A 17,986-nucleotide genomic window follows, 5' to 3' on the forward strand; every position below is an offset into this window, starting at 1 on the left:
AAATAGCATTTTCAATTGACCTTTGCCCTCAAAGCCATGAATGAGCGACCAAAATATTTCGGCTAGCATGTACCTAGTATCAAGTAGTATCCACAAAAAAAAAATTGGCTTGGTACACTCATTGGTTTTGAAGCAAAGGAATCATATATTAAGCTCTTTTTTCTCACGTCCTTAAACTTTGACCTCCACTGAATTGCCAACAAGTCAAATTTGAGAAGAAAGAAGCTACACTTTGTCTTATCACAATACTAGCAACATATTCTGAAAGTTTCAGGAAAATCGAAGGTGTCAACTATCAGGCTCCCATTCACTTTGTCCAGCTTTAAAAAAAATGACTCTTAAGTCGTTTTTCTTCGCCTTTTTCCAAAGCATTAGTAATAATAAATATTGATTTATTTAGCATAAGTTACGCAAGTGAAATATTCGAGTTTCTCTTACTAAGTATATTATATAGGTGCGATTTGTTCTATAGAATTATATTTTCTGTGTCTCAAAAGAAGTCATTTAAGAAACATTTATATTTTAAATAGTTTTTTTTTCGGTCGTATTTGAAATACTAAGAAGCAATTGCGAATTAGTGAGCACCTTTTAAATAAACAAACTTCAGTTTAAATACGTAGGAATGCACTTAGAAGCTGTGGGAATAATTTCAATGTTCATCCTCTGCTGATTCCTCTCCTCCATACAGTGTGTCTCATACACTCTAAAAGCGATTCAGAAACGTTCCTGTAAATTGATGCGCAGCACCATGTGCCCAATTTATGCCAGTAACATCCCTTGCAAAAACCAGGAACGTCTTCTGCTAAAACTGAGTAACTTTCGTTACATTATCCTTTCACTTTTCTGATGAATACAGAAATCCCTTATTGAAAGTTAAGCTTCTTTTGATAGCTTAGTCAAACTTAGACGGACCGTCGTCGAACTGAAGACGATACACTTAATAAAATACGCTCAATTAATCTTGAAACTGGTATCTAAAAATATTTTTCAGATCATTGAGGAGTCTACATTCTTGCAACTTAAAGCAATTCAGAAATCGTTTTTCTAAAGATACTTGATTTTACGAGGAAATAGTTGAAAACACATGAAATCCCGCAACTTTAAACGGAAATAATCAATAACGTTTCGGATTTTTTTTACAGTGTATTAAATTGAACAAAAATAACAACACGCCAGCAATTCTGCAACTGATTTTTCCAGCAGAAGTGTTGGATCCAGCAGAAGTGTTGAATTGGAACAAGTTGATTTGGAAGCTGTAATTCTTTAAGTTTTACGTAGCAACAGCAAAAAACCTCCTGTTAACTTTTTTTTCCACAAAGAGCGTTTTCACATAAAATAGCGCCTTCCAAGCTACAGTGAAACCTGCAACGATACTGTTGGGACCAAAAGAAAAAAAAATGTAATAGACAGGTTACCGTTATGGGCAGCTTGATTATTTATATTGATATTTTGTTGGGCCCAAAGAAAATATCGTTATAGACATGCTTATTGCTATCGACAGTATTGTTATACACAGGTTTCACTGTATAGAAAATTAGAAATCGTACTGCACTTTTAACTGCATCAAAGCATTGCCGTTTACTGCCGTTCAAAGACATTTTCCCACGAAGTTTAATAAGGCACCACTGCATAGGTACAGCCTTAAACAGTGGCGAAATGGAGGCAACACCTTTGAGGAAATGGATACACAGGAAAGGAAAAGAAACGGAATCACTAACCAGCTAAAATGGAGCAGCTCAGTTAAGCAAAAAACCCGACTGAGGATGCCGGGATGTGAATATGTGTACGGGAGACATAACATGTGCGGTAAGAAAAAAAAAACATAAAATCGAGGGAAAGAACGAAGAAATTTAAATTGGAAAATGGAAGAAAGTTCGTGTTTTAAGGCTCTCTGGAAAAGTTTTCGGACCTCTCGTTATGCAGCGCAGAAAGAACCTTGTGAAGTAGGAGCTAATCTTCCTTCTGATGACGTATTAATTCTTGTTTCAAGTAATTTCTTTGGTAATTTTTGAAATTTGGTTTTCCCTCTTTTTCATATATATTTTTAACATATTTTAGTTTTACAATTTCTTAAAAAGTTGGGACATTTTTGACATATTTCAATTTCTTGATATTTTTGTTTTCCTACTGAATATATATAATTCTTCCTCTAGGGGAATTATGGTTGACTTTAGCTGAGGTTAATTTCCTAGCTCAATAAGTGCTATTCCCCTTGAAGGAGGGCATCGTCAAGAAGAGTTGCATCCAGAACGTAGAATTACATTCTACAATTTTTTAACTATCCTTTCATAGTAGATGAATTGGAGGTTTAGGGTCCGGGATTCAGAAACAAAAGTTTCTTTGCAAAAGCTTGGTGTTACCTGAAAACGGTAGTGAAAAACGTGCTAGCAAATGCTGTTTTCCATTGTCTATTTTGTTTACTATTAGGGCTTAGTGCTAATTCCTCTGAATAGAATATTAAGGGCTGAACAGTACAATGCTTAGAATCCGATTACAGAAAATGAATATAGTGGACTTTATCTCCCAGGTACTCAAAGCAAAATGTTGCCAAAGTTTGGCCAGATTGCTCTCGTTGTCATATTTTATCGAGAATTAAGTCTCAATCTCTAATTCATTAAAATGTGCCAAATGGGAAATGCCATGAGGAATTTATAATTAAATCTCATTCATAAAATTGCACACCTCCGTTGATCCTTTAAAAAAAGGTGAGTAAAAACACTACACATTTAATACGATTGCTTCATCATGCACCACTTAAAAGTTTCCGTTATAAATGTGCTCAAATCGGAAATTACAACAGCGCAATTTCCTTCATTTAGAGCGCTATGCAAATTTCTCTCTAAGGCTAACTCTCATTTAGTTTCGCAAACAATTAGACCTTTGTGATTTAAAACAAGTTGGATTTTTTTTTTTCACTATTTCCGAGTATTACTGATAAAGTTTTAGAAAAATGAGTGTCGTATACATTTCCTTGCAAAGTAGATAACTCATTTTAGCTGTTAAACTGTAAAACAAATCATACAAAAAGAAAAGCGTTTCCTATGCGTTCATTTATTTATTTATTTTTTCTTTTAATGTCTATGCAACATAACTTTGAAAGAAATACACTGACACTGGTATGATTTTCAAATAGAACATTTTTTATGAAATGTGCTAACATCTCGTGTTACGACTGAAGAATGCATTGAGATGTTGATTATAAAACAGTTCTGTTTGTTAAACGGAAGTCAGCTTAATAAATTGTACTGTAAAAATGGTTAATAAACGTTTCTGGAAATTATGCGAAAGCTAATGTGCCTAGCATAGTAAGTAACATATCTTGAAAAAAAACAGGATTGTTTTCCGCTAAAATGCAGCAACCTTCTTGAAATTATCCTGGAACCTTTATGATGGATTTATAAATGTCCCTAGTTAGAGCCCCATTAGTGTATTTAAAACCTTCGGATAACACCTAAGTAGGGATACAGCAATAACTTGGCACCTTCGCGATTTACCATTGACCAAATCTCTGACAAATCTGAAAGTAACTACGAAGAATTTTATGACTCTCTAACACTAATAACTATGCAGAATTTCATGAATCTGAGTCAATGTCTTCCGCTCTGGCAAGAAGATGTTTAGGAAAAAAATTCAAATAAACGTAATAATTGCAAAATACTGTAAATCCCGCAGAACGTTTCGCCTTAGAGAGGGAATTTAGTAACTTCCTAGTACCTGCATAATTTTTCTTACTCATTCCTAAAAAAATTATCCTTCCCCCGGGAGGAAGGGAAGTCCGAGATTTTTCACAACTTAGTTTGAATATTTTGTACGAATATTCCAACAATAAAACCTAGCTGTGTACATTATTTACATCATATTTTTATACAACAAGAAACAGCGAAATAATACGCTCTTCATGTTTTCTTCCAAAATATGTTCCCCTACATACTTTCAAAGATTATACTGTTCAGAAAACTGGGTTTTCTTTCTGAAAACTAACAGCCAATGTCATTTTCTGCCAAAATGAAAAATTAGCGCCCATCAGCTGCTCAAAATTTTAACCAACTACTGTTACAACTTCTATTATTGTAATTTAGAGCAATTCTTCATAAACATTTTCCATTTTGTAAGTTAAGACATCATTAATCTTCAAAAATATAAAATTTCTTTTCTAACATTTCTTGGGGATAAATAATTTAGACAATATGTCTTCCAGTGAGTAACAATGAGAAAACGTCACGTTTTTACTTCATCTTTGCTCTGATCGCTGTTTTTTTTAACAAAGCCGCTTCAAAATAGGAATATTTTTTATGCAAAAAACAACATTAAAATATATTCATTAAATTTACAAATAACGTTGGAAGTTACGCTGAATTGAAAATTAAAATCTTATAACAAGGTTCAAGGATAAGTTTTATACTTTGCAGTCTTTGCACCAATATTGCGTTTCTTCACGACCTTTCCCATTTTTTGAGCAACAAACAACACATCAAAGAAGAAACACTTGCTTGAACTACTACAAAAGAATGTGTCTTGCGAAATGTACGAATGTAATTCAATTATATCGGATATTTCAAAGTCATTATTCCAGTAAAGTAAAAACGTGCTACTATGTTATTCAGAGTCATAGTATTTGGAAAGGGAATGTTGGGTAACTGGGGTAGTGGGGATTTTTTTTTTTTTTTTTTTGTAATAGTTGTCTTTCCTAGGTTTTGCCATTCAAATACAAGCTTGTGAGAAATGCATTTTCTTGAAAGTTCTATAAAAGCTCTTTTCTAGGGATTGGAGATGCTGACGAGGACGTGTGATAAAATAAATGCAGAATCATTCCTTTATGCCTGCGAGAGGTAATAACAGAGCTTTTAAGATTAATTTTATCCCTTTATATATTTTAAGATAGTAAACAATTCATAATCATTCCTGGAAAATAATGGGCAGCTAATGGGGCCCCAAGTTTTGCCAGTAGCATTGTTTGCAAAAAACAAGAACGTTTTGTGCTAAAATTCGGAAACCTTCCAGAAATTATACAGCAATCGTTTTGAAGAATTAAAAGATACCCCTCGTTAAAGCTAGTCCTGTGTTTAGAACTTTCAGGAACATCTTAGGTAGAATTCCAAAACCGCTTGACACCTTTGTGAGAAACCATGATAACACCACAAGCATTCCTTAGCAAAGACTAATACAGAATTGCAAATTAGCACCATGCATCTCCCGTGTCACCAGTTCTTAAAAAGCTGCGAAATATGAGGCCACTATATTAGGAGCTGATCCATTCGGATTTTGGTTCCGAAAGCGTACGGGGACAAAATTATTGTTTGTACAAAAGACTCGTTGCAAAAAGCTGGTGCGCAAGCTTTAGATGTGTTGCCTGATTGATGTTTGATTATTTTATTCTGAAAATGGAAGAAGATTTTATCAATACAAATTAAAAATAAATAAGGTGTGAAAAGGAGGAGCATTACAGTAAAAATTTCTCGATACATTTTTGTTGAATTTGTGAACTAATTTATCTTTATGGATTCAATTTAAGTGACATTTTAATCAGTTTACGTCAATTTCTTTTTATGACATCGCAACTAGAGAATAGTGTAACATAATTATAAATACTAGAAACAATGTTGAATCCATAGCCATCTCGGAACCAAAACGTTTGATACGTCGGCTTTTCGTTCTCAAAGGGTTCAAGTGGAGTCCCGATACTTATCCGTTCTCATTAAGAGCTTACCGGAGCCAATATCCTTTATATGAAGTTAAAATAACACAGAGCGGCAAAAAAAAAAAAAAAAAACCTTTAAAATGCTTCTGACATTTCGTCGGCTGAAATTTTTATGTAAAATAACCAACGAATCTGAATATGACCTCCGTGTTCCCCCTATACGTCCTTTTTTTTAAAGCCCCTCAATTTTTTTTTCAATTTTCCTTAGTTTTAGAGCTTTTTTTTTTGAGGGGAAAGGAGCTTTATATTAAATGCTAACATAGTTTTGGTGGACAAGAGAGGTTCAAAGTTGAAGATCATGGACACCGATCACTAAAAAGTGGACTAGGGGGCTAATCCTTCCCCCCCAAATATTAGAAAAATCCCGATAAACGCTCTTTTTATTTTGCTTTTTTAAGAAAGATGTTTGTAAAAATATTTTTGGTGCAGAGTGAGAGTATAAAACTTGCTTCTATGACTCCTATGTCCAAAAAAAAAAAAAAAAAAAAAAAAAAAAATTCGCGATGTAAAAAAAAAAAACCATCATGTGAATGTCGCACGTTGCATACGAGTTGAATCGCAGGTCTTCATTCAAAAAAACATTCTTCTGGCTGATTCTTATGTAAAATAACCCCTTGTTTTCAAATACGACAACCTATCTCCCCATTATGCCCCCTTTTTAGAACATCCCCCCTCCTCTGATTCAGAGCCGTTTTTTTATTTTGAGGGGGAAAAGAGCATTACAATAATCGTAAACATTATTCTTTATGACTAGAGATGTGCAAAGCTCAAACTCTTGTGCATATGTAGTAAAAAGGAAAACATGGTTTGCACTCATAGAGTTGAGAATACGTAGAGGAACCCAGACTGCATTTTCCTCTTCAGGGGAAGGGCGCCAGAGCGACTCACAAATGTAATGCAATATTTGGCTTTATTGGTATATCATGGCGCTCGCGTATATTTCATGTTGTTGTTGTTTTTTTTTTTTTTTCAATTTTGCAGTTCGATAATAGACTTGCTTTTCTTACAGTGGTTTACTTGATGTCAATTGTTTCTGAAACACATTCATCCCCCATTCCCCCCCTACAAAAAAATAAAGATTGTATCGGGTTTTTTAATAAAAACCGATAAAAGTAACTTTTTTTCTTTTTTTTACAAATGTTAAAAAAAATTAGTGAAACGTTTTTTGTTTTAATGCATGGAATAAAATATGAATAAAAAGGATTTTTTTCAAAACCGTTGATTTTCTTCTTATTCTTCATAGAATTTGGAAAACAGAAAAAGTTTTTTGAAAACTTTCGTAATTTATGATTTTTTTTTTGTCTTTATTATTATAAAAGAAAAGAAAAAAAGAAATATATACATAAATACGCCCCCCCCCACCGCCCTCATTAGATCGTTTTTTTTCCTTTTATTAAACATTGCAGTACTTAACAACAACACTTAAATTTTGAATCATCAGTTTTTTTTTCTTAAGGTTTAAGAGGTTTAGAACGTTTATTTATTTTTTTGTTCAACAGTTTAGTTTCACTGAGAAAAACATTACTCTTTTCAAAACTATCATTTGTACTTGTAGCCAATGAATAATAAATTCTACAGATGCTAATTGTTTTTAAATCCCTTCGAAAAATATTTGTTTGGTAGATGTAAACAATTGTTCTGAAATATCTGTAGTATTAAATGAAAAGTAAAAATAAATTTTAAAAGCAAATATGAAAATTTGAGTAAATAAATCTAGCAAACGTTTTAAAAGTTATTTACTTATATTAAATCTAGAATAATTTATGGAAGAAATCATCTTTTATCAATTACTATAATGTTAAGTACTTTTTTGTTTCATATTAAAAGTAAAAAGCAGGCCCCGATCTCCGTATTAGCAGTCCCCGCAGGGCGGGGGAAGAGAGGCACGTTCCTAAGAAGCCCAACGGCAAAGAAATAAAAAAAAAAAAAAAAAACTAGCCCCACCAAGTCTTATTAACGTTGCAAATGTACACTGCTGGCCTCTGGCGGGGGCGAGGGGGCTTCAGATTTTGCTGCAGGGGGACCCAAAATTTATACATCCAGGACTAATCAAAAGTCATCAAACGATTATGCTAAAAATTGTTTAGTTTTTGAGTAATTGCTTTTAATCAATTAACATAACAGAAGTACCATTAGTGAATCTGATATAATGGATTATATAACTCATTTATTTTTCGATAAATACTCATACATCACTTAAATTCATAAACGGAGCTTTTTTGCAAAAGCATTTTTTTTTTTTTTTCGATGAAACATTTTTTTTCTTTTTTTTGCTAATTTATTGAAGCATTTAACAATCAATATTGTTATAATAAAAAGTGCTAATGATCATTATAACAATTACAATGTAAAAGATTTCGTTCTGTTTTGTTTTCGATTCCGTTGGCGATAAAATTGCTCGCCATGTGAACAGACAGTCTATTCGCTATGAAAAATAATAAATATAAAAAGATTAATTCATCTTCAAAGGTTTATAATAAGTAAAACTTTCAAAATCAATATTAAAACCAAAACAATCGCTAATTAAAAAAGGATAATTAATCATTTAATCTAACAGAGCATAATATATCAGTGTTAATGCATTCAAAAATCATTTTTAATGGAAAAAGAAAGTATAATTGTAGCCTTAACCTGTGAAATGTTACAGCACTATCTTTTGAATATTTTTCATGGCATCTGAAGGTCCAACAGTAGCGTGCCATCCTTAAGAGCTCTTAAAACAACAGGAACAGTTAAAATTTCGAACGACGGAACCGGTTAAGCCCTGGTTTCCTAGTAGCGAATCGCCGGGGGGAAAACTTTATTCTTCTGTGCATGCGCGCCCGACCTAAATCGACGTCGTGAACGCACACGCCGGAACCACTTGATTTTGATTTCAGCGTCACAGCAAGGAACGACGCGATTTCGCTCCTAGGAAACCAGGGTTTTACGGATAGCCAGATTTTTGTAAACAGTTTACGTGATTTCATTTTGGGCACGACTTAGCGGTTGCTCCACGCTCTCTACCCAAGTATCTTCCCTCTATGCCAACCCCCCCCCCCCCCCAAAAAAAAAACACACACTGTGCAGTAAAAAATCTCTCAAATGCTTCTGATACTATTCCGGCTGGTTCTTCTGCAAATTGACCCCCTGAATCCGTATATGATCTCCGTTTTCCTCCTACACGTAACGATTTTTGTAGAAAAGCAACCACCCTTTCAATGGGGGGGGGGGGGGGCAAGTTTTATATTTTGCTACATATGCACAAGATTTTGAGCTTTGCAGATCTTTAGTCATTCAGAGCAACATTTACGGTTATTGAAATGCTCTTCCCCCCCTCCCCCTCCAAATGTAATAAAAAAAATGACTCGGAATAAGAGGAGGAGGGGGGCGGGGAGGTTCTCAAAAGGGAGGCTTGATGGAGTTAAAGGTGGTATTTGGAAACAAGGGGTTATTTTACATAAGAATCAGCCAGAAGAATGTCTTTTTGAATGAAGATCTGCGATTCAAATCGTATGCGACGTGCGACATTCACAAGACAGTTTTTTTTTTTTTTTACATTGCGAAAATTTTTTGGACATGGAAGTCATAGAAGCGAGTTTTATACTCTCATTCTGTACCGAAATGCTTTTTAAAAACATCTTTTTAAAAAAAAACAGAATAAAAAGATCGTTTTTCGTGATTTTCCTAATATTTTGGAATAACCCCCCCCAAGTCCCCCCTTTTGCTATCGTTGTCCATATTCTTGAACTTTGAACCTCTCTTGCCCGCTAAAACTATGTTAGCACATAATATAAAGTTTTTTTCACCTCCAAAATAATAATAATAATAATAACTAGTCGACCCGTGCGGAACTCCGCACTGTACTTCGAATCGTTTCATAAGGCATTTCGCTCTTTAAAAATTGCAAAGAAAGAATATTATGAAGAAAAACCGAAAAAAGTAAACGGAAAAAAGTAAGCGCACAAGAGAAGGCATGTAATTTGAAGACATCAGTAACAAAACCTCGTTAAATACATAATTGTGATAATTTGATCATCGCTCCCTTTTTGGTTGTACGTATTTTCAATGGAAATATAAATATCATTAAAAGTGTGACTGAGTGACACGTGAAAAATCAGTAATTTTGCATGTGCAAAAACAGGTTGTGGCAAATACAGTCCTGCCCATGTGGGCATCTGACGGAAAAAAAGAAACATTGAAGAGATATTAAGTGGCACGGATTCGAACTGGCGCCATTCTGATTAACAGTACGACGCTCCAACAAACCTAGCAACTGTGCCTTCCTTTTCGAATGCTATTCATTGAAGAAATGCGTAATAAAACACAGTAAAAAAGATTTTCGCCGAAAAAAAAATAAAAAGATCATGCGTCTATGTTTTGTCATTAGCCAGCATGATACGATTCAATATTATTCGTAAAACATGGAATTTGATTAAAGAATGAGGAAGATCTCACGTAGCGATTGAAACAAACATTCTAGAGAAGAAATAAATTCGGTTGAAAAAAAAGTGTTTTTATTTTTAAATATTCAACAATTTCCCATAGCATGCTTCTTTAACCTGTACGGCTTAAAAGCCCGCACTTGTTTTTCTTTTAATCGAACACTTAAAATTCAAAAACAAAACCAATTGAACTGAGTCCGTTTTTTAAGTGTAATTTTTCGAACGTAGACAGAATGTTTTTTTTTTTTTTTTCAGCCGAAAGCAGAGGAGTAAAAAAGGATTTCTTACTAATGAAGTTGATAATAATTTTAAAGTTTTATATCGTATTCGGATAAATAATTAAAAATTTACTGGTTGAAACTCGTAGTTTTAATTTGGCGTAGTATTTTTTCATTTGTACAAAAGTTCGAACACTGCTATTAGAAAAATTGACATTTCAGCATACCATGAAAATATTTTTCTGCACAAAAAGGATTCCCTTGAGGTATATCTAATACTTTTTTTTATGCTTACATTATGCTCAGTGGTCTGGACGGAGTCAAAGCTTAAAAAAAAGGGAAGAACAACCTTCGATTAGCAGTCAACTTATTTGAATGATAACTGTAGCCTGCGTAAAGGAGTCGAAACACCAAATAGCATTCCCACTGTATTTTTTTTATTACGTGTCTTATCTGTTGTATGTTATGAGTACATGTAATGCATAATATTACTGTAAATTTGCTATTATGTCGGACCGTCCGAATTGGCCCGAAGTTCAGACAGTTTATAGCCGAACGCTTTATCGAAAAAAAAAACACGGGTAATTTTGCATTTTTTTCCTTGCCGAGAAGTGTTTTTATTTTTTAAAATTTTTACAATTTGTTATCGCAGGCTGTTTGAACCGTTGTGACTTAGATGGCAGCACGTGTTCATCATTTAACAGCACGGTTAAAATACAAAATAATTTGAACTAAGTTATTTTTTAAGCGTAGCTTTTCAAATGTAGTAAAAACGTTATACGCTATTTGTTCTTTTGCAAAAAGAAGAAAAATATATATATTACCCTTTAAATTGAGGTAGTATTCTTTTATTTGTACAAAGAGTCAAAAACTCATTGGAAGAATCTATATTTCAACATACGATTTATTATATTTTACTGAACAAAAAACAATTCCAATGTAATCTGAAATCTTAAACCTGATACTTATATTTTCGCTTACATTATGCTTTAATTTTCTTCCCGGAGCCAAAGCTTGAAAAGAAAAAAAAAAAAAAAAACGTGCAATTCCGAAGTAATTTAGCACAAAGTTGCGCTGTGAAACCACTAATTTATGAATTTTTTTCTCTCTTTTTTCTGAATTTTTTGAATCAAAATCGCTTGAGTCCTCTTCTTTTAAGTTCAATGAACAACATTAGATGGCAGAATAACAAAAAGAAATTTTTTCGTTGGCTCAATTTCTTGTTCAAATCACCAAATTTTCAATTTTTCGTTTACCCCAAAAATTGGAATTTTTTTCAGATTTTGAAATTTTTAATTAGCGCTGAAAGAGTGAATCATTTTTCTTCTTTTTTCCTGAGGTAGTCAATCATATTGTTCGAAAAGATTCAAATTCATTTTTACATGCATAAACATGTTTTTGTCCTTCCCCAGGTGGGGGGTGTAAATAAATGGGGACACTACCCCCAGTGAAAAATATTCTGAAATAAATTTTTTTTAACTGAAAAATCTATGTCTAGATGATCAAAAAAACCCATTTGTGGTGTTTTTTCTTAAGATTTCTCAAAAATTAATGACGCGCCCCTGAAAGGGTTAAAAAAACCGCACAATTGAGTATCAATTTAGCTCCGTGTTGCCTCAAGTTTACATAACAGCTAGGAGCGTTTTTTCCTCATGTATTCCCTCCTATTTGTTTTTCCATGTAAAGCGCGATATTTTTCTAATTTTTTGATGCAGATTGTCCGGACGTGGGCCCGAACACGCATTCTCCTGGTTACCAGACGAACGCTCTGCCGATCAAGCTAGTCAGCTCTGTCGGTAGCAGTGCAAGTTAAAGTTATAAATTTAACCGAAAACCTCATTCTGGTTCTTTAAAACAGGTTTTTTTGCCCGAAGAAACAGTTTTTAGACCGTGGGTCTATTTTTCGTCAGTAGTCTGCACGATAAGGTTTAAAATAAGGTGTAAATCAAAGAAATTGATCAAGAATTGAGGAAAATCTCGCGTAGAAACCAAAAACAGGCTACAGAAATAATATATAAGGATAATAATAATTGCTGTTGGGGGTCATTTTACGTAAGAATCAGCCGACGAAATCTCAGAAGCATTTTTAAAGTTTTTTTTTCTGCCGAAGAGTGTAATTAACTGTTGAACTGGTAGCAAAAAATATTTTCACAACCGTGAAGAGTCTAAAGACGCGCCACATGTAGCAATTCAGAAAACTTCTTCACAAAAGATACTTGGTTTCCACTAAGAAATTATTGAAAACGTGTGAAATCCCCGATTGTTTCATAAAAATAATCAGTGACGTTTTGAAAATTTTGACTGTGAAGCATTAGCAATTTTTTTAGTTATTTTTTTTTTTTACTCGATATACACTGCAGTGTCTTAAACTTAACATGAAAATCACTTAGAATCACGTGCTTCAAATTTAAAGCCTTTGCATCATTTCGATCCAGTGTTAACTGTGCTCCGTATCCCCTACCTTCTCCATGCCTATCTGTTTTCTTTCAAATACTAAGTCAAATTAGCTTTAATGCTACATAACTTCATTACGCAAAAGTCAATTTCTTAACCTTTATGTGCTGCCTCTATACTAACATGAGTACTCGCGCGTACCTCTCAGATATACTAGTTCATGCCCATAAATTTTTGTCCTGTCTCGAAGCTAAACCTCGTGAGTCAAGTGAACTTGTCATTTTGGATTATGATTTTTTGAGTTTAGTGTAAGAATGGAAGTAGTGTAAACGCGATTTTAGTGCGATCATTTAAGAGAGTTTTTGTTACATTCGCTTTCTTTTGACATCAGAGGAAGTTTTTTTGAGCAGTCACGATTGCTTACTGCTTTCATTTGACCGTCTTTGATGACCGGTCCCTTTTTCAGAATGAACCAGGGGCCTCTGCAGCACCGCCGTCCACCGGAGGACGGAGCTGCTCCTCTGGTCCTAGCTTCCACTAGCAGCACTGTCCACCGTAATCCCTTCCTCCTAGGCGGTGGCGTCCATGTCCTACCCCCCCCCCCCCCCCATACATACACTCCTACATACACATACATCTACACGCAAACAAGTATAAATATATATATATCTTTTTTTTTAATATTTTACTACATTAGAACACTGTTTATGCTGGTTTTCAGAGGCCATCCCTAAAAAACGAATAATATTTGTGCTTATAATAATAAAATAAGTACAAAATCGAGTGCAACAAAAACTACGGTCGTAGTAAAGTAAAAACGTAAACGGTCTCATACACTAAAAAAATTCCGAAACGATACTGAGCATTTCCGTGTAGCGTGTCGGGATTTCAATGGTTTTTATCCACTTCCTGGAAAACTAAAGTATCATTGTCAAATAGTTTCCTGAATTGCTACAAGTTGCACGAATGCACGCTTCTCACTGGTGTAAAAAATAGTTTTACCTCCCAGTTTAAAGATTAACTTTGCGTATTTATAAAGTGAATCTGCTTCAGGTCACTTACAGTCCGTCCATGCTGAATAAGCTCTCAGAGGGAGCGAATAAGTTTAGACTGCAGGGGAGGAAAATTCTCGGTAACTGCTTGCAATTCTGGCGTAGCTGTGACCATGTGTGCAATACTTCTTAAGGATTTTCCTTAATGAATCAGGAAATGAATAAGCTAATATATTATATCTACTGAAGTTTACTCCGAAGTTCCAGAGACACGGCTGACTTCAAACGGGAAGACTTCTAAATTTTTAAGGAGGTTTACGAGCTAATTTCAGGAAGGTTACTGAATATTAGCCGAAAACGTTCCTGGTTTTTGAAAGATATGTTACCGGCAGAAGTTGGGCCTATCAGCTGCCCATCCAGGACCGTTTCTGATTCGTTTTCACAGTGTAGACAACAGCAGATCTGCGGATTGCTACTGATTCTAAAAAAAATGAAAATGTTGTGTAAAATTAGGTTTAAGGAAGAGGGAGAATAGCTTAAGAGTCAGACGTTCGTAGCTCTATGTGGCATTAAGCTATAAAACGAATTCTCTGCTGGAAGGATTAAAATTATACATAAGTTTTGTAGTTGTTTTAGCGAGACAAACAAATCAAATAAAATCTTTTTTACTGATGTTTTTCTTTTGAATTCAAATTGTTTTGTAACCAAGTGAATATACTCAAATAAGCGTTTTCGAACAATACATTAACTTTTCAGCCCTTAGTCTGTCACTAATTCTTTACAAATAATACGAATGCACTGCATTGTTAAATAATTTTTATTTTTATGTGAGTTGTTACGTCAACGAATGTATTTTTAAATCTTTGTATTTACCAAGTTCAGTGCTTTGTTTCCGGTTTTTTCCTTAGAGAGCGAGAGAAAGAAAGAGATGAGAGATGAGTGATATTTGCATTTCAGGTATTTTTTTTTCTTTATTTGATTGTGTTTTTTTTCAGACTGTATAAACAGTGCTTGAATTAAAAAAAAGTACAATTAGTCCTTCCCATAAAATAAATTTAAAAAAAAAACTTTCATAAGACCTTATGCAATCACCGAAATTCTTGTACCAAAACTGTTGTCGAAATATAATAAATATTATGGATTTTTGACGAGTTATAGTTATGACTTATAACAAAATTCATATATCTTACTGATTAATTTTTTTAACTATTTGTACAATTTGCTTACAACTGTTTAAATCGCTAACAGTCTTTGAAAAAAAAAAATAAAATTAGGTAATTAATCAAGACTTTAAACAATGAAGGTTCATAGCAGACAAAAGAGTGAAATGAATTTTTAATTATTTTAATATGATGAAAATTAATGTCACACTGTAAAAAAGTTCCGAAACGTTACTGAGTACTTCCGTGTAACACACCGTGATTTTAATGGTTTTTATCCACTTCCTGGAAAAACCAAGTATCATTTTCAAAAAGCTTCCTGAATTGCTACAAGTCTCACAAATTCAGACTTCTCGCTGCTATAAAAAATAGTTTCAGTTCCCAGTTAAAAGATTAACTTAGCGTGTTGATAAAGTATATTGGCTTAAACCCGACTGCGGCCGGTCCAGACAGATATGGTGTCCGTAGATCAGTCTATGAACTACGTAGCTTTGCATGAATTGAGGGCGAGTAATAATTCTTGATAATAGCTTGCCATTCTATCATAGCTTCTGCCATTTTACAATACCACTTTTGGAGCTTTCCTGAAAACGCGGGAAGGGGCCAAACTGTTATATTATACTTGCGAAAGTTTACTCAAAAGTTCCAGAGACGCGACAGGCTTTAAAAAGGAATATTTCTGAACACTTCAGGAGGTTTCCAGGATAATTTCAGGGAGGTTACTTTATTTTAGCGAAAGATGTTTCTAGCCTTTGTAAGATCTGTTACTGGAAGAAATTGGGCACATCAGCTGCCCATTATTTTCCAGGAACGTTTCTGAATCGTTTTTACAGTGCAGAGTTCACACAAGTAAAAAACACAGTAGTTTTTATTCCACACATGTGTGTATTACACTGTAAAAAAGTTCCGAAACGTTACAGGGTATTTCCGTGTCATGTTTCGGGATTTTAATGGTTTTTATCCACTTCCTGGAAAAATTAAGTATTCTTGACAAAACGTTTCCTGAATTGCTACAAATCGCAAGAATGCAGACTTTTCACTGTTGTGAAAATATTTTTAGCTCCCAGTTTAAAGAATAATTGAGCGTATTTATAAAGTGTATCGGCTTTACTTCACATACGGCCCGTCCATGCTAATTAAACTCCCAAAGGGAGCGAAAAAGTGTGGACTGGACTGCACTGCATTGCTTTGCGAGATTTGCAGGCAAGTAAAATTCTGGCATAGCTTTGGCCATGTTTGTAATAATGCTCTTTTAATTTGTTTGATAAATCAGAATGATGCCAAGATATTATTTCCACGGACACGACTGGTTTTAAACGGGAAGATTTCTGAATTTTTCAGGAGGCTTCCAGGATAATATCAGAAAGGTTACTAAATTTTAGCGGAAAAAGTTCCTGGAATTTGCAAGATATGTTATTGGCAGATATTGGGCACATCAGCTGCCTATTATTTTCCAGGAACGTCTCTGAATCGTTTTTACAGTGTAGTGCTAAGCTTTATAGACATTAGTTTTATCTCGGTACTGTGTTTGATGTATTTGAGCAGCACATTCGGTAACTTAAGATTCTGGTAGATTCAAAGTCTTACATTCGTAGAATCACGAAAATGTCAATTTTAATTGAAAAAGCTGCGACTCTGGCATAATATGGTATTTTACTGTTCTTTGCTGGCGGTTCAGTGGCAGACGGTGGCATAGATGGATTTAATCTCGGAAACAGAACCTTTAATACTAAAGTAACCAGTATGACCTGAATTGTCGTGCATCAAGCGTCTCTTCCAGGCCCATTACCATGATTTTATAAAAGGAGGTGTTTTAATGCTAATTAAATCTTGTCCGCATTGCCACGACAAAACAATCGGTGGACCCATATGGTTCAATTGTGTTTAAAAGCCACAACTAGGTTTGCACACTGTCAAAAATGAAACACTCAATTTTGACGATTCTGCAATCCTCGAGCACTATTTCGTTATTTTTGACGATCCTTTCGTCACCAAATCACGTAATATTTGACGAAACCAGAAATCTCAAATTTTTGACGAAATTATTTCGTCCTAATTTCGTTATATTGCAGTGCATTCTGGGAGTTTTCGTTTCATACTTGTACTTGCTCGTTAAGTTATCTAATTATCCTACCATAATTATCCTAAAAGATTCATAAAAAAGGTTAGTATTTCTTGAAATTTTATGTGTGATGTGTCCTCTTTTGTTTAATGTTACATTTTTGTATTGAAAACACATTAAAATTGAAAACGAATTGTTCGATTTGGTTCGGAATTCTGTATAAACTAAGTTTGAGTCATCTCCACGTTAGGCTTAAGTAGCATTACTTTTTATTTGCAAAAGAAAATGTGTGTTTGTTGACATTTGTTTCCGAAAACGTACTTCCTTTATTTCCCCCCGTTAGACAATTGACAAAGATGATCAAAGCATTTTTACGAATTTAAACTTACATAAAAAATTCCACCGTAGCTACAGCAACGCAGATAATAAATACAGCGCCTTGATAAATAGCATAGAACTTTGAAGCTTTTAATTTCAACGTTGAATATGTTACATGGTTATGTGTTTTCATTCTTCTTCATGAGTTTTACTAATATAATTTTGGTGAACGAAGTGTTTTTGTTTAATAATTCAAAATTGTTTCACTCTGCATTTTTATTTTCTTAAACAAATATGCCGCCCCCAACCCTCTCTCTAAGTATTGATATTTTTTTCTTCTTCCACTCTACATGTAATATTTTATTCAATATAATAATTTATACAGTAAGTCTCCCAAAAGTGTACGTAACATTTTTATAGTAAAGTGTAGTTAAGTGTACGTTTCATTTTCATTGAAATATTGCTCTGCCCATTAGGTAAGATTAATATTTTGGAATGGGTAAACAATAGATCTACTATAGTTAATTCTTAACAAAACTACATGAAATATTTTAATAGCAAAATAAAATATGATTTAGAAGAAATTAATAATCAAAAAATATTAAAAACTTTATCTCACAAAAGTGTTCATAAAAAATATTTTTTAATAATTGTTTAGCAACCTTTTAAACAAATCCATAAAAATCGAGGGAAAAAAGCGCTTAATGCAATAAAAAATAA

The sequence above is a fragment of the Uloborus diversus genome, chromosome 10 (genome assembly GCF_026930045.1).
Source record: "Uloborus diversus isolate 005 chromosome 10, Udiv.v.3.1, whole genome shotgun sequence".
NCBI lineage: Eukaryota > Metazoa > Arthropoda > Arachnida > Araneae > Uloboridae > Uloborus > Uloborus diversus.